Source organism: Manis javanica, chromosome 4 (assembly GCF_040802235.1).
Source record: "Manis javanica isolate MJ-LG chromosome 4, MJ_LKY, whole genome shotgun sequence".
NCBI classification, from domain to species: Eukaryota; Metazoa; Chordata; class Mammalia; order Pholidota; family Manidae; genus Manis; species Manis javanica.
The window spans coordinates 69,642,966-69,660,155 of record NC_133159.1 but is presented as its reverse complement, the minus strand read 5'-3'; positions in this window follow the sequence as shown (position 1 = coordinate 69,660,155).

Sequence of the window (17,190 nt, the reverse complement as noted above, 5' to 3'; positions counted from 1 at the left end):
GAAAATATCCCAGAGCAAACAAACATATTTAACAGAGATGAAGCTCATTCTATTTCCCTGGGGTGAAAATGTGTAGTTTAACATATGAGAAGGATATTTCACTTGGTGTATGTTACCTTTTATAACAGCTCCAGCAGGAGCAGCTACAGAGAACAGTCCATTCATTTTCCCATAATACACTCTTTTTTCACTGGAATGCTCTTGGGATTCTTTGACATTACTTCAGTGTAGTTATTCGTTGTGGCTTCAATAATTGGAACTCTCACAATCTGAAATTAACATTTTCCATGTCAGTCTAGTATGTGTTAAATATTAGGAAGCTTGATTTTCAGGGCATCCTCTCCAATATGTGTAATTCCAAAGGGTAAAGTTATAAATGCAAAATGCTCTCTACATTTTCATGTTTTAGATTTACATTTGTTTCTCAAATTAGCATGTCAAGACACCTACCCTGTGTAACTTTATCATGCTCAAGGAAGGACTAATGAATGAGAGCTCCCAGCTCCCAGTTGGAGTCCCAGTATGTCTAACTTATACCTAAGGCAATAGTCTCTGCACAAGGGAGCTCTCTGAAAATATGTGCCCTAAAATGTATGAGCACAAATGATAATTGGATGGAAGTCTTCAATGAAGTCATGAAAAAAATCTCCCCACCTAATTGTGCCAAGTGCCAGGAAGAAGACATGGTTCTTATGCTAAAAACAGATCATAATTTAATATAGAAGCCAAACATTTAAGCAACATGATGAGGTAAGTTCAGTCAGAGAAATACACAACCATTTAAGAAAGAAAACAGAAGAAATGCGATTTGTACACACCAAAATATCCTTTGTAATTTTTATTAAAGCTACAAAAGATATTAGACTGCTGACTTTATGTCCTTTCTTAATGTTATGGATAAGACTGAAGTCTAAAGAGGTAAAATGACTCAGACAGGGACCCACAGCTCATTGACCTCACATCTCCACATTCAAAATCTAGTGTTCTATTGACCTCAGCAAACAATCTCTTTGGGAAATACATGGTGTCACATCTCTAACTCACAAGACCAATTTGCACATTATTGCTCTTTACTCAAAGACTACAATTAATAGGAAGGGTGTGACTTGAGGGATGACAACTAATTTTCTACTTTTCCCTACAATTGGGCCATTTAATAGAGAAATCATTGCTAAGAAATCAGAAACTTAGAAATAAAGTCTAACTGAAAGTTGAAGAGAATAGGCAAAAAGAAAAATAGCCACTGTATTCAGCCATGGAATAAGAGATGATAATTTCAGCATTAAAGAAAAATCTCTTAATAACTTTCACAAAAAGGATGAGATTTTTTGAGGAAAAGTAAAAAGAAAAAAATAATAATCACAAAAATTCAATCAGCTTTAATAATGTCATTCAAGAAATGCAAAATACTGGATACAAGATATGTCCAAGTTCCAGTTTTTAGGAAGGTATTTATTTAGTGGGGACCCAGGAATTAATTGAATCATCACATTAATAATTCAACCCAAATCAAGGGCTCTGTGACAGGAACTTGGTTCTTTGAGGTGCTGTTGCAAAGAATTCTCACATAGCCTGGGAAGTCAAAGAAGTTTTCCTGTACAAATTGATGTTTGTGCTGACATAAAGGATAAATGGGAATTAACTAGGATAAATGGGTAAAACAAAGGATGTGATGTCTAAATAGCTAGGCAGAGAGAACTGTGAGAATGGGCCTGCGAGCCAGAGATGGAACTAGGATACTATACGGAGAATTTGGCTCTTTGTAGTAGACTGATTGTATTTATGGCACCACTCTATAACACCTAAGTCCAAGCCCTCTTCTACTGCCTTCCCATAATGATTCCAAGCTTCTTTTGGCCAACAGGACAGTAACAAACTGGATCCAAGAAGAGACCTGAAAAAGCACTTCCATGTTGCTATTTCATTTTCTTACCCTGTGAGACCATGTTCAGGATAGTTTGTTAAATTAGGACATGTGTAGTAGCTCCAAGCTGCCGACTGTCTCTGCGGAGCCCTACCCAGATCACTCCACCTCCAGCCAGGCACCTGCAAAAACCCAGCCAACATCAGAAAGACAACCTGGCTAATTCATAACTAGTGAATGAGTCCTGCTGAGTCCTGCTCACATCAGCAGAGCTCCTCAGAGGAGCCCAAAGGAAACACCCAATCAGTCCACATATTCGTGAGCTAAATAGATAGTTAATGTCCTAAGCCAATAGGATTTGTGTTTGTTAGGCAGCATAAACATAACTATAGGTAAGTGATACTGTGGGTAAGTATGAAAGTGGATATGCAGGGACAGACAGTGTACACAGAGTAGAATGATGTTCAGGCTATTGGAATAAGAGATAATGACATTTTGGGCTAAGTGATCGTGAATATGAAGAAAAAACTACAGTATCAAGGCAATTTGGATTTTACTCTCTAGAAAATGGTGGACTACTAAAGGCTTTTAAGCAGACAAATAGTAATATGAACAAAGCTTTACTAACTTAGGAACATTAAATTGGCCATGTTTTTATGAGGGGGTTATAGCAGAAAAATAGTAGAGTCACACAATATAAAAACAAAAAAAGAAAAGAAAAAAGGGGAGTGTTTTAAATACAAGGGGAGTTTCTCTTCACAACATGATATTTAATGAACAGCGTCGTACGATGAAACATTCTGATGCCCATATTCAAGAACATGTTCACAGATGGAGCCAAGATGGTGACATGAAATCTCCTCCCAAAACCACATATATCTATGAAAATATAACAAAGACAACTCTTCCTAGAATAAAGACCAGAGGACACAGCACAACATCTAGACCACATCCACACCTGCGAGAACACAGTGCCTCACAAAGGGGGTAAGATACAAGCCCCGGCCTGGTGGTACCCTAGCGCCCCTTCCCCCACCTCCCGGCGGAAGGAGAGGAGTCAGAGCCGGAGGGAGAGGGAGCCCAGGACTACTGAACACCCAGCTCCAGCCATCAGGACCAGAGCGAAGACACAGTGCATGCGCGGGGCCCTGGATACTAGGGAAACAGGGCAGCAAGAACAGTGAGTGGGTACAGGAGGCCGGCGCTGGAGGACCAAAGAAAAGCGAGCAGCCATTTTTTTGTTGTTTTTGTTGTTTTGTTGTGGTGAGTGCTTTTTGGAAGTCCTAAAGGGACAGGGACCCCAATACTAGGGAAACAGGGCAGCAAGACCGGTGAGCGGGTGCCTGAGGCTGGCGCCGGAGAATAAACAAAAACAAGCAGCCATTTCTTTTTTTTTTTTTTTTTTTTTGTGGTCGTTGCTTTGTTTTGGCGGGTGCTTTTTGGAAGTCTTAAAGGGGCAGGGTGGAACACTTAGTCCAGAGGAAGGGAATCCGGGAATCTCTGGGCACTCTAATCCCCTGGGCTGCAGGGAACACAGAGGCCCCTTACAGAGATAAATTGCCTCACGGCTGCTCCCCCTCCAACGCAACTCCACCACTTTGGAGCAGCAGCCCGAGCCAGGCCACACCCACAGCAAACAGCGGAGATAAACTACATAGCAACCAGGCAGGAAGCAGAAGCCCTGTCTGCACGCAGCAACCCAGCACAAGACACTAGACGTGGCTATCCTCCCAGGAGAGGAAGGCCACAAACCAACAAGTAGGGAAGTTCTTCCAGCCGTCACTCGTCCCACCTCTGCAAACTATTCCTATCACCATCAAAAGACAAAATTACAGGCAAACCAAGATCACAGAGACACCAGAGAAGGAGACAGACCTAACCAGTCTTCCTGACAAAGAATTCAAAATAAAAATCATAAACATGCTGACAGAGATGCAGAGAAATATGCAAAAGAAATGGGAGGAAGTCCGGAGGGAGATCACAGATGCCAGAAAGGAGATCACAGAAATGAAACAAACTCTGGAAGGATTTATAAGCAAAATGGATAAGATGCAAGAGGCCATTGATGGAATTGAAACCAGAGAACAGGAATGCATAGAAGCTGACATAGAGAGAGATAAAAGGATCTCCAGGAATGAAACAATATTAAGAGAACTGTGTGACCAATCCAAAAGGAACAATATCCGTATTATAGGGGTACCAGAAGAAGAAGAGAGAGGAAAAGGAATGGAAAGTATCTTGGAAGAAATAATTGCTGAAAACTTCCCCAAACTGGGGGAGGAAATAATCGAACAGACCATGGAAATACACAGAACCCCCAACAGAAAGGATCCAAGGAGGACAACACCAAGACACATAATAATTAAAATGGCAAGGATCAAGGACAAGGAAAGAGTTTTAAAGGCAGCTAGAGAGAAAAAGAGTCACCTATCAGGCTAATCATCAGACTTCTTGAAAGAAGCCCTACAGGCCAGAAGAGAATGACATGATATATTTAATGCAATGAAACAGAAGGGCTTTGAACCAAGGATACTGTATCCAGCATGACTATCATTTAAATATGATGGTGGGATTAAACAATTCACAGACAAGCAAAAGCTGAGGGAATTTGCTTCCCACAAACCACCTCTACAGGGCATCTTACAGAGACTGCTCTAGATGGGAACCCTCCTAGAAAGAGCACAGAACAAAACACACAACATATGAAGAATGGAAGAGGAGGAATAAGAAGGGAGAGAAGAAAAGAATCTCCAGACAGTGTATATAACAGCTCAATAAGCGAGCTAAGTTAGGCAGTAAGATACTAAAGAGGCTAACCTTGAACCTTTGGTAACCACGAATCTAAAGCCTGCAATGGCAATAAGTACATATCTCTGAATAGTCACCCTAAATGTAAATGGACTGAATGCACCAATCAAAAGACACAGAGTAATAGAATGGATAAAAAAGCAAGACCCATCTATATGCTGCTTACAAGAAACTCACCTCAAACCCAAAGACATGTACAAACTAAAAGTCAAGGGATGGAAAAATATTTCAGGCAAACAACAGCGAGAAGAAAGCAGGGGTTGCAGTACTAATATCAGACAAAATAGACTTCAAAACAAAGAAAGTAACAAGAGATAAATAAGGACATTACATAATGATAAAGGGCTCAGTCCAACAAGAGGATATAACCATTATAAATATATATGCACCCAACACAGAAGCACCAGCATATGTGAAACAAATACTAACAGAACTAAAGGGAGAAATAGACTGCAATGCGTTCATTTTAGGAGACTTCAACACACCACTCACCCCAAAGGATAAATCCAATGGGCAGAAAATAATTTGGGACACGGAAGCACTGAACAACACAGTACAGCAGATAGACCTAACAGACATGTATAGAACTCTACATCCACAAGCAACAGGATATACATTCTTCTCAAGTGCACATGGAACATTCTCCAGAATAGACCACATACTAGCCCACAAAAAGAGCCTCAGCAAAATCCAAAATATTGAAATTCTACCAACCAATTTTTCAGATCACAAAGGTATAAAACTAGAAATAAATTTTACAAAGAAAACAAAAAGGCTCACAAACACATGGAGGCTTAACAACATGCTTCAAAATAATCAATGGATCAATGAACAAATTAAAATAGAGATCAAGGAATATATAGAAAGAAATGACAACAACAACACAAAGCCCCAACTTCTGTGGCACGCAGCGAAAGCAGTCTTAAGAGGAAAGTATATAGTGATCCAGGCACACTTGAAGAAGCTAGAACAATCCCAAATGAATAGTCTAACATCACAGTTATCAAAATTGGAAAAAGAAGAACAAATGAGGCCTAAAGTCAGCAGAAGGAGGGACATAATAAAAATCAGAGAAGAAATAAACAAAATTGAGAAGAATAAAACAAGAGCGAAAATCAATGAAACCAAGAGCTGGTTCTTTGAGAAAATAAACAAAAAAGATAAGCCTCTAGCCAAACTTATTAAGAGAAAAAGAGAATCAACACAAATCAACAGAATCAGAAATGAGAATGGAAAAATCATGACAGACTCCACGGAAATACAAAGAATTATTAAAGACTACTATGAAAACCTATATGCCAAAAAGCTGGAAAACCTAGAAGAAATAGACAACTTCCTAGAAAAATACAACCTTCCAAGACTGACCAAGGAAGAAACACAGAAGTTAAACAAACCAATTACGAGCAAAGAAATTGAAACGGTAATCAAAAACTACCCAAGAACAAAGCACCCAGGCCGGACGGATTTACCTCAGAATTTTATCAGACACACAGAGAAGACATAATACCGATTCTCATTAAAGTTTTCCAAAAAATAAAAGAGGAGGGAATATTCACAAACTCATTCTATGAAGCCAACATCACCCTAATACCAAAACCAGGCAAAGACCCCACCAAAAAAAAAATTACAGACCAATATCCCTGATGAATATAGATGCAAAAATACTCAATAAAATATTAGCAAACCGAATTCAAAAGTATATCAAAAGGATCATACACCATGACCAAGTGGGATTCATCCCAGGGATGCAAGGATGGTACAACATTCGAAAATCCATCAACATCATCCACCACATCAACAAAAAGAAAGACAAAAACCACATGATCATCTCCATAGATGCTGAAAAAGCATTTGACAAAATTCAACATCCATTCATGATAAAAACTCTCAGCAAAATGGGAATAGAGAGCAAGTACCTCAACATAATAAAGGCCTTATATCATAAACCCACAGCCAACATTATACTGAACAGCGAGAAGCTGAAAGCTTCTCCTCTGAGATCAGGAACTAGACAGGGATACCCACTCTCCCCACTGTTATTTAACATAGTACTGGAGGTCCTAGCCACAGCAATCAGACAAAACAAAGAAATTCAAGGAATCCAGATTGGTAAAGAAGAAGTTAAACTGTCACTATTTGCAGACGACATGATATTGTACATAAAAAACCTCAAAGACTCCACCCCAAAACTACTAGAACTGATATCAGAATACAGCAAAGTTGCAGGATACAAAATTAACACACAGAAATCTGTAGCTTTCCTATACACTAACAATGAACCAATAGAAAGAGAAATCAGGAAAACAATTCCATTCACAATTGCATCAAAAAGAATAAAATACCTAGGAATAAATCTAACCAAAGAAGTGAATGACCTATACTCTGAAAACTACAAGTCACTCTTAAGAGAAATTAAAGGGGACACTAACAAATGGAAACTCATCCCATGCTCGTGGCTAGGAAGAATTAATATCATCAAATGGCCAACCTACCCAAAGCAATATACAGATTTGATGCAATCCCTATCAAATTACCAGCAACATCTTCAATGAACTGGAACAAATAATTCAAAAATTCATATGGAAACACCAAAGACCTCGAATTGCCAAAGCAATCCTGAGAAAGAAGAATAAAGTAAGGGGGATCTCACTCCCCAACTTCAAGCTCTACTATAAAGACATAGTAATCAAGACAATTTGGTACAGGCACAAGAACAGAGCCATGGACCAGTGGAACAGACTAGAAACTCCAGACATTAACCCAAACATATATGGTCAATTAATATTTGATAAAGGAGCCATGGACATACAATGGCGAAATGACAGTCTCTTCAATAGATGGTGCTGGCAAAACTGGACAGCTACATGTAGGAGAAAGAAACTGGACCATTGTCTAACCCCATATACAAAAGTAAATTCAAAATGGATCAAAGACCTGAATGTAACTCATGAAACCATAAAACTCTTGGAAAAAAACATAGGCAAAAACCTCTTAGACATAAACATGAGTGACCTCTTCTTGAACATATCTCCCTGTGCAAGGAAAACAACAGCAAAAATGAACAAGTGGGACTATATTAAGCTGAAAACTTCTGTACAGCAAAAGACACCATCAATAGAACAAAAAGGAACCCTACAGTATGGGAGAATATATTTGTAAATGACAGATCCGATAAAGGCTTGACGTCCAAAATATATAAAGAGCTCACATGCCTCAACAAACAAAAATCAAATAATCCAATTAAAAAATGGGCAGAGGAACTGAACAGACAGTTCTCCAAAAAAGAAATACAGATGGCCAGCAGACACATGAAAAGATGCTCCACATCGCTAATTATCAGAGAAATGCAAATTAAAACTACAATGAGGTATTACCTCACACCAGTAAGGATGGCTGCCGTCCAAAAGACAAACAACAACAAATGTTGGCGAGGCTGTGGAGAAAGGGGAACCCTCCTACACTGCTGGTGAGAATGTAAATTAGTTCAACCATTGTGGAAAGCAGTACGGAGGTTCATCAAAATGCTCAAAATAGACTTACCATTTGACCCAGGAATTCCACTCCTAGGAATTTACCCTAAGAACGCAGAAATCAAGTTTGAGAAAGACAGATGCACCCCTATGTTTATCACAGCTCTATTTACAATAGCCAAGAATTGGAAGCAACCTAAATGTCCATCGGTAGATGATTGGATAAAGAAGATGTGGTACATATACACAATGGAATACTACTCAGCCATAAGAAGAGGGCAAATCCTACCATTTGCAGCAACATGGATGGAGCTGGAGGGTTTTATGCTCAGTGAAGTAAGCAAAGCAGAGAAAGAGAAATACCAAATGATTTCACTCATCTGTGGAGTATAAGAACAAAGGAAAAACTGAAGGAACAAAACAGCAGCGGAATCACAGAACCCAAGAATGGACTAACAGCAGTTCCTGTGAGGTGAACTCCAATGAGTTCTACACAATGGTATAAAGGGCATATCAAAGTGTGGGCAAAGGGTCTGTTTGTGTTTATATAGAGGATCAAAGCCTAATCTGGCTACCCAGAAAATGAACTAAGATACGATATGAAGAAGAACTTCCAACATCAGCACTCTCTGGAAGAGTCATACCAGAAGATGATCATCAAAAAACCTCAACAAAGATCCAGGCGATGCTGCAGTTTTAGCTGCATCCATCCCACCGGATCCTGGACTTGCCATTGGAATGAAGAAGGAGATATCTAAACTGGCCTGTGCTTTCAGTAAAACAACAAATTTGACTGGAACTATACTGTTGGAACTCAACCAAGAATTAGGTGAAGTGCAAGTTGTAGTGCTCCAAAATCATGCAACTATAGACTATCTACTGTTAAAAGAACATATGGGATGTGAACAGTTTCCAGGAATGGGTTGTTTTAATTTGTCTGATTTCTCTCAGACTGTTCAAGTACAGTTGGACAATATCCATCATATCATAGACAAATTTTCACAAACAAACAAACAAACAAACAGGTTCTCATGCTTAAAAAATGTTCTTTCTCGATGTTAGTAGTTTAATTAGAGGCTCTTTTAATAGCCCAACCTCAGTTTGTTGGTAGCTTGATAGTGGAATAGAATCTGTGAATTTAATAATGGTAAATTAGTTCTGAGACCCTTTTCTATTCAGTGATTTTTTGGATAAGAAATTAATAAAGATAAAATAAATCTAATAAAGATATAAACATTTTTAAGGGCATTGAGTCTATTTTAATGTCCACTTTCCCATTGCTTGCAAAGACTCTCTAAAGATTAAGAAATTCAACAACAGGTTGCTTCCTCTGACTTTCCAGAATTTTCTCAACCTGTCATTACAACTGTAATGGAAATTATATTCCATAATACAGAGAACATTCTAGTCTGTCAGTGAGATTTAACCATTCCATAATATTCATGGGTACAATATGGAATATAAACTAGGAGAGTAAATAATGGTTTTTAATCTTATCTCTATTTGAAGCAAATCCTTCCATGTTTGCATAAATCCCATTACTTCTTGTTCATTTAAGGACATCATTCCAGGAACTCCTTGAACAACATCCCTCCAGAAATTCTTCCCTCTTCCTCCTACACTGATGCTGTCCTTTCTCCTGTATAACTGAAATCAGTGTACACACATGCAGTTATGCCCATATTCTTAATGAAATTTTCTTGTTCCATCTTCCCTGTTACTTATCTATCCATTGCTTGATTGTATTTATTTAAAAACACAGGGAGTTACCTCTTCTTGTAGTTTCTAACTCCCCTCCCATTCCCCTTCAAGCCCACTCGAGTTGGGCTTTTGCCTCCCTCACCCCATTAAAACTGCTCTCACCGGGTTTCCCACAGATCTCACACTGGTAAGTCCCAACGGCCAGAATCAACACTTACCCGCTTAGGTACCTGCTGGATTTTCCTCACTTTCATTTCATACCAGCTGCTCTGTTTTTTCATTTTGAGGGATGAAAAATGATTATTGAACATTTATTATGTTCCATGCACAATATTGGATACAAAATATGTCAAAGTTCCAGTTTTTAGGAAGGTATTTATTTAGTGGGGACACAGAAATTAACTGAATAATAACTTAATAATTCAACCCAAACCAAGGGCTCTGTGACAGGAACTTGGTTCTTTGAGGTTCTTTTCCTCAGTCCTCCTTGTTGGGTCTTCTCCTTCTCCCCAACCCCTTACTGCCGGAGGACCCCACAGCCTTGGCCGTGGCCATCTCTTCAGAGTCTCCTTTCCTACTTTGCTGATCCCATCCGACACGTGGATTTAACGATGACCCATAGGACACCCTCTCGGAAATTTGTATCTCTAGCCCAGACCTCTATCCCTAATACCACATTGGTTTCTGTCTACTTTATGCATTATATATCTAATAGACATCTCAAAATCAATATGTGCTAAAATAAACACTAGGATACTCCACCAGCAACCTTCCACCCATTAATTGGTGGAAACTCCATCCATCATATGGCTTAGGACAATATATTAACATGTAAATATATATTAATCCTTGACTCTTCTTTTCATCATACCCTGCATCCTTCCTGTGATATATACCCAGAATCTCATCACTTCTCTCCCCTTCATCTCACTGCTGCCATCCTGGGTGCGGGCTCCCATCATCTGTCACTGACATCACTGTGATACCCTCCCAACTGGTTTCTGCTTTTGTCTTTGGACAGCCAATTTTTTAACACAGCAGCCAGAATAATGCTTTTAACATTTAAGATAAATCACATCATTCCTCTATTCAAAACAGTGCAATGGCTCCATTTTTATGCAGACTGAAAGCCAAAATTCTTTAAAAATATTAAACAGCCCCTATCCTGTACCTGAAGCCAGATATCTCTGAATTTGTCTCCTAATATGCTCCCTGCAAACACAGCTATGAGATCTCCTTACTTTTCTTTAAACCTGATGAGCATGTTCTCACCTTAAGGGATTCACTTCAGCTGTGTTTTCTGCTTAGAATACTCTCCCTCCTTTTGTATGCATTTCTATTCTCTTAACTTTCTTTGAATTTCTGCTCAAATGTCATCTTCCCAGTGATGCTACCCTAACCTCAGGATGGCAGTGTAAACTCCCTTCCTCAAACCCTGGCACTCTTGATTCCCTTTGCCTATTCTATCTTTTTTTTCTTTTTTCTATAGCACTTATTACCTATGCACACTAAGTAATTTACTTATTTATTAGATTTATTGCTTATTTTCTGTCTCCTTCCTCTTGAACATAAAAACTTTTTTTCCACTCAACAAAATATTCCCAAGAATAAACAGATGCAAACACATAGAAAACACACAAATAAATTGTATGGTGAATGAATGAATGAACAAAGTGATATTCTGATTTATTTGAAAGGACATATCCCACCTTATTCCCAAATAAACCCTATGTGTGTGTTGTGAATTGTTTCGGTGGCTACAGTGGATGCTTTATCTGTTAGGTTATATAGCAAATAACATTTTAAATGTGAATTAAGGCATCCTTGTCTCACTTTTCTCCTTTTTATAACTTAATCACCTACCATTACTGCCACTCTGTGTGCAGTGTGGAGGACCTGCCCTGGCTGAAAGTAAAATGTAGGAATAACTGACAGTACAGTGTAACTTCTTAGATGTGGGAAGTGTGCAATGACAAATAGGAGTCAAAACCCTGTGAGATAGATAGGACAGAAATCTAGTTGAGTTATTTACTCAGTAACATCGTGAATCAGCAATAGAAATGGAAGAATATGGGAAATTCTACTTTTTGGTTAATATTATTTTCACTAGAATTTATTGCTTAGAGTCTAATTCAGATTTACAGAGATTACTGGCTTACTTCCATTGGGAGCAGAGGTCGGATGCTCAAAGCTCTACGTGATCCGTCCTGCTCATCAGAGGTCCATGTTGGACAATCCCCATGGTCTGAGCCTCATCATTCCCTTTGCTCTCTGTCATATTCAAGTTGAGGTCCCAAAGTGTTTGAGTCCATGTATTTCCTGGCATACCATTATAGCAATTAGCTTGGTGTTTCAGGAAATGTAATGGGGAAAATTCAAAGAAATCAGAGATGGTAAGGAATTATTTATAGTGAAAAACCATGTCATGCTGACTGTAGCAAATGAACACACTTCAACTTTGCTGTTTTTTATCTTTCATTTTATATCTATCATGTGTGAATACAAATCATTATGCTATTTACATTCTCAATATTTTGCACAAATGTTGGTCCATGCTTAGATAGTGAATCCTCATAGATAGAGTCTAACCAGGTAGATTATGCTATGAGGAATATTTTAGCTTTCCATGCTCTGAATCCTAGTTCTTATCTAAACGTGCATTATTATTGATGCAAGATTAAGGTTGGAAAAAGAACCTTGGAATAAGTGCAAATAAATAAATGAATAAACAAGTATAATTAAGTACTGGTTCATTAAACAATATCAAATAAATGGTAGCTAATGCCATAAATCCAAATAGTGGAAAGGATTTCCCTTTCTTCCAATAGGTTATTTAAGTATTTTATTATTCAGCATTTTAATGACTTTTGAACTGTTTGCTCTCATATTCCCATACAATTAACTGCCTAGCAGATATAGAAATATCTTGGAGATATGGATTAAATTCCAGAACACTGCAATAAAGCATATATCACAATAAAGCAAATAACACAATAAAACAAATCAAATTATTTCTTTGGATTCCCAGTGCACTTAATAGACTATAGTATCTATTAATAGTGCAATAGCATCATGTCTAAAATGTATACACATATTAATTTAAAAATACTTTATTGCTCAAAAATATTAACCATTATCCGAGCTTTTAGCTAGTATTATCACTGATCAGAGATCACCATAACAAATATATTATTAATAATGAAAAATTTTGGAATATTACAAGAATTACCAAAATGTGACACACAGATACCTAGTGAGCAAATATTGTTGGAAAAATGGTGCGGATAGGCTTACTTGATACAGGGTTGCCACATACCTTCAAAAGAAGCACATATCTTCACAGAAAGCAGTATTTGTGAAGCACAATCAGAAAAGTGCAATAAAATGGGATAGGTCTGTATTTATTTTTTATATAGAATATTGGATTCAGTTGAGGCTTAGTCAGCTATTTACTTCAAAGGCTGACATTTGTAGGAATGGTATTTGAACCTTCTTCACTGCAGTGATTCTAAATTTTCCACTACATGTATCCAAAGGATGTGGTTCCTTATGGTCACAACTTCTCAAGGACAATGTTCTTTCTTTACTTTATCCATTTTTCAATAAATTATCCAATAAATTGGATAATAAATTATCCAATAAAACATATTAGTTATACCTTCCCAGTTTCTCTCAAGAATCCTTTCTTCTGCTCTGGAATCTTCATGCATTATCAGTGCGAGAAAAAAATAATTAAATGGATAGCCCTTCACTTATTCAAAATCTTGACTAATATTTAAATTATGTATTTGTTTAAAAGCAGTCTCAAATGTTCATCCATGTCATTATTATAAAAACAATAAATACCTGGAAGTAAAACAAAAAGCACATTTAAATAATTTTATAGGGTAGTATCACTCTTTATGCAAGTAAACACAAAACATTTTGATAGTGATAATAGTGATTATGTTAGATTCTCAAATTCACTTTGGTAATATTGCTTCCACCAGCTGCATACTTACTAGGATGAGTTCTATAGCATAGGAATATTGGAAAGAGGGCTAAAAACCAACATTTTTTGATGAAGTCTACACCAGCAGATTGGTAAGAAGCTGCCTTTCTCCCAAAATGTGGTTTGAAGCTGGCACAGAAAGTGAGTTTATTCCTCACTTTTTCATGAACTCATCCTGTGATTGATGTGCAGCCTCAGTGTCATTTCTTTTTTCTTCCACGTACTTACCTTAGAGTGGTTGTAGTCGTACTCCTCAGTAAATGTTTGTAGTCAGACACTAAGTGAATAATAATAGCCATTTCAAAATAGAGTGCTATGAAAGTAGAGTGCTTAAAAATATTTCTTTTTTTTTCTTTCCATATAGGAAGCTTACTTAGCAAATGTCCTATTTGGAAAGAACTCTGCAAGAGACGATCCATTCACCTGGATGCTCTCTCCAGCATTAGCACAGTTCTGGGTGTGGGTTTGGTTTCTTCTTGTTGGTCCAGCAAGCCAAAGAGGTATTTTTAATTTTTTTTAAGTGTAGATTTCTAGGCATAGGTGACAGATACTTGGTGTTTTGACAAACAGCTTAGTCCAATCTCATAGGCATACTTTTAAGCCAAGGGGACAAGTGAGGGGAAAATGCAGATAAAAATCATGCATACGTGATGAAACAAGTTCAATGAGTGGGTTAGAGAATATGTTTGCAGGTAATGGTGGAGATGTCAGCATAAAAGGCAAAATGGAGGAAGCAAGAGAATGATTGCAGAGCAAACCTTTGGACACAGGATGGGGCAGAATTTAGATAAAAGTTGAACTGGAGGAGAGAACTGGGAGAGATCGTGACTCCAGCTCAAAAACACTTCTAAATGGAAGGAAAGCAAATTTAGGGGCTGTGTATTAAATAACCTTCCTGTGAAAGAGGAAGAAGTGAAAAATTCTGCCCTGAATGAAAGGATAAAGAGCTAGAAAGAATGCTATTTGAATGTTAGAACAGAAGAATAAAATGATCAGCAGGCTAATATAAAGTGGAACAACCTATTTTTACAATAGAATCATTTTTCAAATATAACTAGACTACATTGTTTTCTTAAACTGTATTCTCTATTATTATCAACATTTAGCTATTTAATTAATATTCAGATATTCTGTTAGTATTATCCTTTAATGCTTAGATATTTTGAGGAAAATGGCATGCAAAATAACTGGAATTATTTGAGTTATAGAGCCCTCCACCCTGTGCAGACTACATGCCAGGAATACGGTGCTCAGTTCCAGATGTCACACTTAAAAGGGCCATTGACAAACTAAAAGCATCCATAGTGAGTTAGTATAATGTTGAGAGCTCTGGTCAGGCCATCTGAGAAATAATTTAGGAAAAGAAAGCTCTTCTTCCTAGAGAATCAGAGACTTGGAAGGACTCCTAAAGGTCATCTGGTCCAACTGCTTGATGTGAGAGCTTTCAGATTGTCCAGCAGATGCAACACAGAAGTTTTCACTGTCCTTGCTGAGACTAACCCTTCACTAAAATTATTTTTACTTCTCTCTCCAGGAAAAAATGATCTGTAGTTGAGACAGCTAGATAGGGGAATATAATTCCCTCTTTCTTTCTCTAACATTGAAATGTGGAGATTAACAAGTATCTCTCTGTTCTTCAGAACGCAGTATCTTTTGCCTACTTTTCAAGATCCTAATGTTTTGTCTCACGTTATATATCCTAATTTTATTTCTCTCCACAGCACAGTCAGGCTAATCTCCTCACTCCACTCTATATATCTAGTAGGCAGATTGTTCTCATTCTCTGGCTTTTGGGGTTTCTGTTGCTGTGTAACAAACCACTCCAAAACCTAGTGGCTTAAAACAACACCTTTATTTTTAATTCTCAAGACTCTGCATGTGGATCAGGAACTCAGGATGGATTCAGCTGAGAATGTTTTGTCTCCATCTGGCTTCATTAGAAGTGATTCATTTAAGAATCATCTTTCAATATTAGAATGTGAAAAGTACATTCTTTATAATGGCTTTATTGAATTATCTTTTAGGAAAGTAGAAATCTATTTAATTAGTCCCTTATTGATGAGTCTATTTAGATTGTTTCTTTTTTTTCATTATTTCCAAAATTAATGTAATGAGTGCCCTTTGCTGACTCATTTAGGTTTCTATTGGATAAAGTTCTACAAGGGGAATTACTGATAAAAACATAAATTCATATACATTTTAGTACAAAGGTATAAACCAAACAATAAATGGTAGTTCCACCTGAACCAGCTTAGGAGGATGACTACTTTTCCATCTCCATTTCCATTCTGGGTTTGGTTTCATGCTCCTCAGTATTATAAAAATATTTAACTATATTTACATTTTATATATTCAAACCTATCTGGAACTTATTTTGTGTGTGCTATGATAGAGATTTTATTATTCTCAAATGGACAGGCAGCTGATTCCCTTTTGTTTATTTAATAATGCATCCTTTCTCAACTAATTCGAAAATCAGATTCACTCTATATCGTCTCTATTCTATGCCACAATTGAGTTATCTCTTCCTTGACAAATATTAAGTGCTTTAACTTTTCTAGCCATACAGCATAAGTTTTTATATTATTGCCATAATTTCTGGATATTCTTGCAAATACATACTTCTAAATGACACTTTGGAAAAAAATGTTTGCAGTTATGTTATATAGTCATACAGCTACTTATTGAGTTAAATTTAGATTAATTTGGGAAAAGGAACTTTTTATAATATTGAATCTCCCTACCAAAAAATATATTATTATTGTTTTATTTTACATTTATATAAGTATTCCTTTATAGTTCTAAATTTTGTGGAATTATTTTATATAGTTATTTTCTCTTTATGCTGCAATAAAAATGTTTTTCCTATTATTTTTTCCTATTATGTTTTCCCTCTTGCTTTTGTATATAAGAATGCTATAATGTTTTTTACATTATCAAAATGTTTTATAATATCAAAATTTTACATTAACCAAATATTGGATCACTATGATGACTTAACTATTTCTTTTAGCTTATCAGTCGGTTAACAAATTTTCTAGGAAAACATTTATATTTTGTTCAAATAATGATCTTTTAGGATTTGCATTTAAACAATATTATATACTTATTATTGTTTCAGTGTTTTATTCCATTTGTTAGAATCTCTTGAATAATGACTTACAGCTTCTCTGATACTTACGAAAATGCATTTCTAAAAACAGTTAAATTTAATTAGTGTTGGTGAGTTATGACATGTTGATAAGCATTGTCATGATTACTGCTGTGTGAATGAAAACTAAGAATAACTGGCCACTTCCTAAGTATGGCATGTACTTCCAATATACGATGTACTTGGCAGTATTTCAGGGAATCAT